Raw genomic sequence first — 8,321 nt, 5'->3', positions numbered from 1 at the left:
CGCCAGCACTGGCAGCACTGGCGGCAAGGCTGAGAGCCAGCACTGGCATAACTCTGGGATGATAACGCCGTCCGGCGCTGGCGAAGTACTGTCTGTCAGTGCTGCCAGACAGCGCTGGCGCAGCACTGGACCAGTGCTGGCTGAGAACATTGCCGCAATAAATGCCGTATTGTTATTAATTAATCGTAAATTAATAATTATAAATAATTTAACAACAAAATGGTAAATAATATTAATAAATAGTTATTATTCATAAAATATTTCTCTTCTTAAAGAAATTGTATTAAAGATGGAGACTAACAATGGATATAGTAAATGAAGTAAAAAAATTGTTTATAACATTTAAAAATTAAATAATAAACAATTACAGTAAGTGTGCATTAGATTTTCATATTTTAGTACCTAACGATTGGAATCTAGAAATATCGCAAACCTATGAAAATAAACAAAATTGCTGACGAGGGGAATCGAACCTACGACCTACGGACTAACAGACTAACGCTCTAACCACTATGCTAACGACACATGTGTACAGTAAAGTATTAACATCTCAGTATCATTCAGACATACAATTATTGAGTCAAAGATGAGAAAAAAATAGGGATACGTTAGAAATAATAAATTGAAGTAAAATAAATTAAACTAAATTTTTAAAAATTAAATTAAATTACTTTACTTATTGCATTTAACATTTTACGTAATTCTTAAATTACGTGGTAATTTTTTAATAATTTTTTATTCATAGTAAGAAGTATAATAGTATTTTAATAGGAACCAAATTATTATTGAGATTAAAGTTTAAATTTTGTTTATAATTTTAATTTGTTTAAATAATTTATTATTTACAAAATTAGAGAATTGTGTTAAATTGTTATTATTAAATTTAATAAGAATAAAAAATGAACAACTGAAAAGTAAAATATTAATTTTTTTCAATAAATTTATATTTATAAACATTCATAAACTTTTTTTATAATTTTTTTCAAGTTTATGTCAAAAAAGCAATGTTGGCAAAGAGCGTTGTGAACAAATTTTCTATACTCAGCCAGCACTTGCCGCCGAGCCTTGTCCAAGCTTTGGCGAAACAAAAATTCTGTACTGCGCCAGCACTAATTGTCGAGGCTCGGCTAGACTACGCCGAACAATCGTCTGAGTACTAAGCCAGTGGTGAACATCGGCACTACACTGGCATTTCCCATTGGGTTACTCCAAAAATTACTAGATGATCAAAACAATGTTCTATTACATTTATTTACGAATTCCCTTAATTGTAAAATTATTCGAAAATAGAAATAACTTCTTTTTTAAATAAATATTTAATCATTATAATTTTTGTATAGAAATTAAGATTTTCAAATTCAAATCTTCTAAAATTCAATAACTTGAGAATATTATTATAAAACATGTTTTATAATAAATTTAAGATTACAGAGTGATAAAATCATATAATTTTATATTATAAGAATATTGTAACTATAAATTCAAATTTTCAAAGATTTTAATTTGAACCCTCTTCAAAATTCAATTATTTCTAAAAATTCACGTTATTATGCTTTTAATACTTAATAATTTTTAATTTTAAAATGTAATTCATTTTTTAATCAATTTTCAGTAGAAAATTGTTCGAGTATTCAATTATTTAAATACAAAAATGAATAATTTATTAAATAATTAAATATTTCTTAAAATTAAATTTTTATGAAGAATTTTATCAAAATTCTTAAAAATAATTGAATTCTTTCGGTGAATTTTAAAACAATTTTAAGAATGAATGCAATTTTATTTAAAATTGTATAAAAAATAATTGAAATTCTGCTATAAGTTTTGTTATTTATGAAAATAATTAATTTCTTGTGAAGAAATGTATTCAAATTTTTTCTAAATAATTGAATTTCTCAGAATTTTTCAAAACTTTTTGAAAATAATTAAATTTCATCGAGAAATTTCATTAAAATGTTAAAAATAATTGAAAACTGACAAAGAAATATTTTTTTAATTATCAAACTCCTATTTTTTTATTTTTGAAAAGAATTAAATTCTTAGGAAGAATTTGATTTGAAATAATTGAACTGTATGGAAATTTTATTAAAATTTCAATTTTATTAACGAAATATTGTAAGGAATTTTGTAAATTAAAAAATCAAAAATAATTGAATTGGTGCGAAGAAATTTATAAAAAATTGAGAAATAATTGGATTCCTGTAAAATTTTTATTAAAATTTTGTTTAAATAATTGAATTCTTTTGGAAAATTTTATTGAAATTGTAGATATTTAAAATAATTAAAATGAGGAAAATTTTAGAAAATGATTGAAATTTTGCCAAGAATTTCATTAAATTTTTTGAAAATAATTGAATTTCAAAGAATTTTATTATTTATAAAAATAATTGAATTCATACGACGAAGTTTATCACTTTTGAAAATCATTAAAATATGTACTGTAATCAGTTGATCTTAAAATTTTTATTGAAATTTTCTCGGATTTCAAATGGAAACCTTTAAAGTTCATCTATTTATGAAGATTGTATAAATGAAACTCTTTTGAAATCCAATTGATTTTAGGCAATTTAGTAGTTTATGAAACAAACAAAAAAGACACAAAAATTCCGAGATTTTGTATCAATTCTAAAAATTTAATTTTTTCCAGGACTTTAAATAAAAATCCCCGACTTTTCCCTGAATTCCCTGACCTATGGCAATTCTGTATTTATTTTTTATAATTACATAGTTTAATTAACGTTATTATAATCCTTCTTCAGGAGCTCTTTATAATCTCATTATCATCAGTATTTATTTTAATCACTACTTGATAAATAGTGTTATACATTTGTTATTTTGTTTTTATTAATACCAACTATCTTTGTTTATATGAATCTATAAGTATTTTTTAAGGTAAAAAAGAGGCTATAAATGCAGACTAATTCCAAAATACCAAAGATTCTAAAATTTTTGTAAATATTTGAATTTTCCCAAAGAATTAAAAAAACCATTTATTACAATAATTAATTTTTCCAAGGAATTGAAACTAAATTTTTAAGAATAATTACATTTTTCGAGCAACTCCTGTAAAATTGTATTAAAAATAATATAAAATCGACTTAATTGAATTCTTTCGAAGAATTATTTATGTAAATAATTGAATGCTTGAGAAGAATTTAATTAAAATCTAAAAAAAAATAATTGAATTATTTCAAAAAAATTTAATTAAAATTGTATTTAGAAATAATTGATTTCTTTCGAACAATTTTATTAAAATATATTAGAAAATATTTAAATTCTTGGGAAAATTCTAATATTTTTGTGAGGAATTAAAATTAAAATTATAAGAATAATAACATTTTTTGAACAATTCTTGAAATCCTGCAATGAATATTATTATTTATGAAAATAATTGAATAGTTGAAAAGAATTTTATTGAAAATTTAAGAAATAATTGAATTGCTGTGGAAATTTCATTATTTATGAAAATAATTAAATTCTGAATGAATTTTATCAATCTTTTTTAGATATTAAAAATAGTTGAATTTCGAATATTTTTTGAAAATAATTGAAACGTTTTAAAGAATTTGATTATAATTTTTAGCGATTATTAGCGAATTTAAAGTATAGTGAAAATTTTCAAAAAGCAGAAATAGCTTTTATTGGCTGAAATTTCTATTAATTATTTTTATTATTTTTTGTTGCCTTTCTTTTTAAATATCATATGGTGAATTTATGTTTATATTAATTTATGATAGAGTTATAAATACCTTAATGTGTAAAAGAAAAGCGTCTTGAGATTCATAAAATACGCTCAAAATTGTCTAGTAGTCTCGACTACCTTTTAACTATTTTATGCTTAACTACACACTGTAGTTGAATTTTTGAAATTAAAATATATATTTTTCATCTATTTAAAATTATATTCTCTCTTTTAAATTTTTTTTTTTTTATATATTGGCTCGCAACATTAACAATATTTGGGCAATCGACTTACCATTTCGAAGTTCTCGATGAATGATTGATCGTAATTAATATATAAAGCGGTACACTCTACACCTTTGAAACACTTTATCTTTTAATTCTTAATTTTTCTGTCACTAAACACACTAACTCTGGCACTCGCGGATCAATCTCTTCGGTTCAATATTCCAATGTTGTAAAGCCTGAAGTAATCCAAGGGAATGACAGCGGGATCCTTGAATCACCTTCTGCGACCCGCAGGTACGCGTAAATCGTACCTCGTGCCTCCAGGTTTAAAAACCCGCCAAAAACCTTTGAGGGGTGTCGCGGCTATTCCTTGCGTCCTCTTCTGGTCCTTGGTCCCCACGGCTCCTCGCTTCCTGTTGATCCTCGTCTCCTCGTACAGCAGCTACTTTCAGTCCCGTTCTCCTTCCTCCGTTTGAATCGATAAAACCTCCTTTTCAGAAGCTCCTCAATCCACTACGTACTCGGGAGGTATATCGATTGAAGATTTATTTATTTTATAAGAATTAGTCCGTTTCACAAATCTCGCGCGATTTTCACTTAACAGTTTTTAAATTCACTCGCGGAAAGTTTGCGGAAATCCCACTTCTGACACCAAAATTGGCCTGTGACGCGCCGAGTCTGATTCGCGCGGTAAAACTCTCAAAATTCAAATTTCAATTGTGAATTTAATATACTTTAGAGTTTAATTTTTAGAATTAAATTCAAAGCGAAATCCTCGACGATGAATGTTCGTTTTCCACAACAAAGAGCTAGGAAGCTCAACTCCCGCGGTGAAATATTTGATCTACTGTTTTATCAAATGAAAATGCAAGTTAAAATTAAGGATGATTTGTTTAAAATGAAACTTCTAAGTTCTTATAAATTTATCTTTATTATTATTATCTCAAAGTTAACGTTCTTCCAATTCCGAAGTCGAACAGTATCTGTCTTGTCGTTTTCCTCCGAGACCCTACGGTCCCATCCTGGGGGCCTCCGCCCCCATCCCCGAGTGCCAGGAAGGAAGGCGAAAGTACGCCTCCTTTACTCTAATTCGTTAAAAAGAGGAAAAACCCAAAAAGGCGGAAAAAGAAGGTGTTTCAGATTTTTGCTACTAGTCCATGCAGTAGGGATGACGAAACAAAAGCATCCCCTTTTTTATTACTCAGGCAAAAAAAGGGTCTTGAAATTTTATGGTAACCAGATGAGCGATTTACTCGAATTTCTTTAAGAAGCAATATAACCATAAAAGTGAATTTCTGAAACGTGACAATTAAATAAAACGTGTATTTATTTTTGGTAGGAACCGCCTGCCTACCGCCCGAGAACTGGTATTCTACCAAAAGATGACTTGGCCAGGAGCTGGCTGGCCATCCGTCTCGGAACTGGCATTCTACCGCCCGGTAACCGGCCGCGAAGAGCCGTTCCGTGTATAATTCAACCGGCTGGGACCCGGCACTGTACCGACTGCGGATCTTTCATTTCCTAGCCAGATGTGCGCTGGCAATGCTGGCATTCTACCGCCTGACAACCGGCTCGGATCAAAATAATAATTTCAACAAATATCAATAAAAAATAATAATTAATTGCAAAAGATAAATACGGATGACAATTCATTGACAGTTCACTTTACACATTTTTTTATTTCTTTATACACTTAAACGCAATTTTTTATTACATACACATTTGAAAAATCCTAACGCTTGGGGGTACGAACCTACGCCTAACCGAATATTTACGCACCGAAATCTCGCACGCTAACCACTATGCTACGCTCGCATGGAACTCTCAAACCTTAAATGCTTTCAAGTCTCACTAGCTGAAATAAAAATTGTAAAATTACTACGCGGCAATAGGCAATTTGGAAATACGGACTGATGTTATACCGGTATATTTTCAATACTTTACTGAATGTGTATTTATGAATATTTCAATATTTCGTTTAAAAAAATGTTTAAAAAAATGTTATATTTTTATTATTATGTTTTTTAATATTTTATTACATAATATATCGATTAATATGAACATAACTTCACTGCAAAACAATTTTTAACATATAAGTAATAGTATTAAATTGAATAAAATTTTAATGCACAACACATTTTTTTAATTATTTAATTTGCAGAAAAGTGTCAATAAATAATTACTTAATATATTGTTTAAATTAAAAAGAGATTATTAATTAATTAATAATAAATTAATTAATAATAATCTCTTTTTTATATATTGTATTTAATATGTTAGGTATTTATTGTAGGCATTATAATATATTGATCACATTTTCTTTCAAGTTAAATATATTTTACTTCTTTCAAATTAATATATTATTTATTAAAAATTATTTATTTAATTGCACATTAATAAAGTTGGATTTTTATATATATATAATGAAAAAATTAAGTTTCTTATATTCTTCCTTTGCATGAATACTATTAATTTATTTATTGGTTAACTAATAATAATATTATAATAAATGCAATTAGTTATTGTAATAATTAATTATAATAATAAAATAAATTTATGATTATACTGATAATGTAAACTATAACAATAAATGACGAGATCCGCAGTCGGATCCGCCCCAGCACCGAGCCAGTACAGACCTAACATCCGTCATTCTTCCGACGCGCGTAGAAGAATGAAATCTGCAGGCGGAACAAATCCAGTACCGCGCCAGTACTGACGAAAGTAGAAAGGCGGATCCAAAAGTCGGAGCCTAATCTGTTCCGCGCCGGTTGCATTTTAGGATCCGAATCGGTACAGACCATCGGTGCTGGCGGTCCGTACGGGCGCGGATCCCAGGCGGTTGTATAATCCGACATTCGTCCGACTTTTCCTCCTGGGTACACGGAAAAGTTCTTGGGCGAGTCGCTGTACCTGTTGTGGTGGCGCTGAGTGACCAGTACCTATGGTAAAGTGACAGCCCCATTTTGGTAGCTCATTTCACCCACAGAGACTGCTGCTTTCCTACTGTGGGGCGTCAGAGCTCTCTTGTGGGGCATCAGAGCTCTCTTTAGAGAGAAAGCAGAAAACCTTTTCTGTGGGAGGCGAGTGAGAGACGTCTGCTCGCCCAAAAACTTTTCCGTGTATATGTGAATTTTTAAGGCTCTACAATTTCATTTGGAAACATGAGTTCGCCTTTCTATTCATATTACCGATGCTTATTCTTTTCGATACTTTTCGATTTACACTTTCGAGTGCATTCGATTCTTTTAGCCCATGTCTAATCTTGCCCATGTCTTTTTTTAGAAAGGATTCTGATAACCACATAAGAGTAAGAGAGTCAGACAATTCAAATTAATGTTTTTACTCTCTCACTTGCGTCTGCCTGCGCAGGCAGGCAGGCAGTAGAGGTGAGAGAGTACCTTTAGAAGCATTTAGAAGGCTACCGACCACGTGCAAGGAGAGACACTAAGCAGCCACATGTTACAAAGTGTATTATAATTAATATAATTGCTCATTTAGTAAATATTTAAAGTTGCATAAATAAGTTATTGTTTTCTATACCTACAATTTAAAAAAATCATCCTTAAAGCTCTTCTTGATCTCGAGATATTTATGAAAATGTGATGTTTACACATACGGAATGACATGTTTTAAAAATGTCATTTTTGAACTCCTGAGATCAAATAACATAAAGATATGTCAAAACATCGAACTCGAAAAATTTTGGTATTACAATACTTTCTCTATGAGGAAGCAATAAACAAAAAAATTAATATTTTAATTATTAAACTAATTTATTGTTTTAAATTTGAATTTATAGGTACTGATAATAAAAGTAAATTTCTTAACGTTCTTTAAATTGAATTTAAAAAATCAATAAATAATATAATTCTTATTACGTTATTAATTATATAATTTATTATTATTAATTAATTCTTTTTACGTTATTATTTTTATTTATTAAATCAATTTTACTCAAAAGAGTATGAAAATAAATAACAACATTTTTAAGATTCGCATCTTAAAATTTTTATTTTGCTGATACTTTACAATATAATACAAATAATGTGAATCATTATATATGATTCATTTTCAAATTTGTACACACGGTTAGCGGTGAAACAGTGCTAGGTGCACAAGCAAGGACGTACTTGAACTACTAGCTAATTATAACAATAATCTCTCTTTCTTTCTTTCGCTTTCTCTCTTTCTCGTACTATCAAACGACAAATTAAAACCACCAGGGCATTAAGAATCTATCGACAAAAGAATATTAATTAATAGCAGAGAGAAAACTCTCAAATTAAACATATTATTTTTTAAAAAGTGAACCACTGATTCATTCTGCCGTAAAATTAAAAAAGTCTCCATTTTATTTTTAGTCTGAAATTAACTTGTATAGTCATGGGAAAAACAACCTTAAAGCAAAG

Source organism: Leptopilina heterotoma, unplaced genomic scaffold, assembly GCF_015476425.1.
Source record: "Leptopilina heterotoma isolate Lh14 unplaced genomic scaffold, ASM1547642v1 Lhet_239, whole genome shotgun sequence".
In the NCBI taxonomy this organism is placed as follows: Eukaryota; Metazoa; Arthropoda; class Insecta; order Hymenoptera; family Figitidae; genus Leptopilina; species Leptopilina heterotoma.
The sequence above is the reverse complement of the archived record's forward strand: the minus strand, read 5'-3'. Positions refer to the sequence as shown.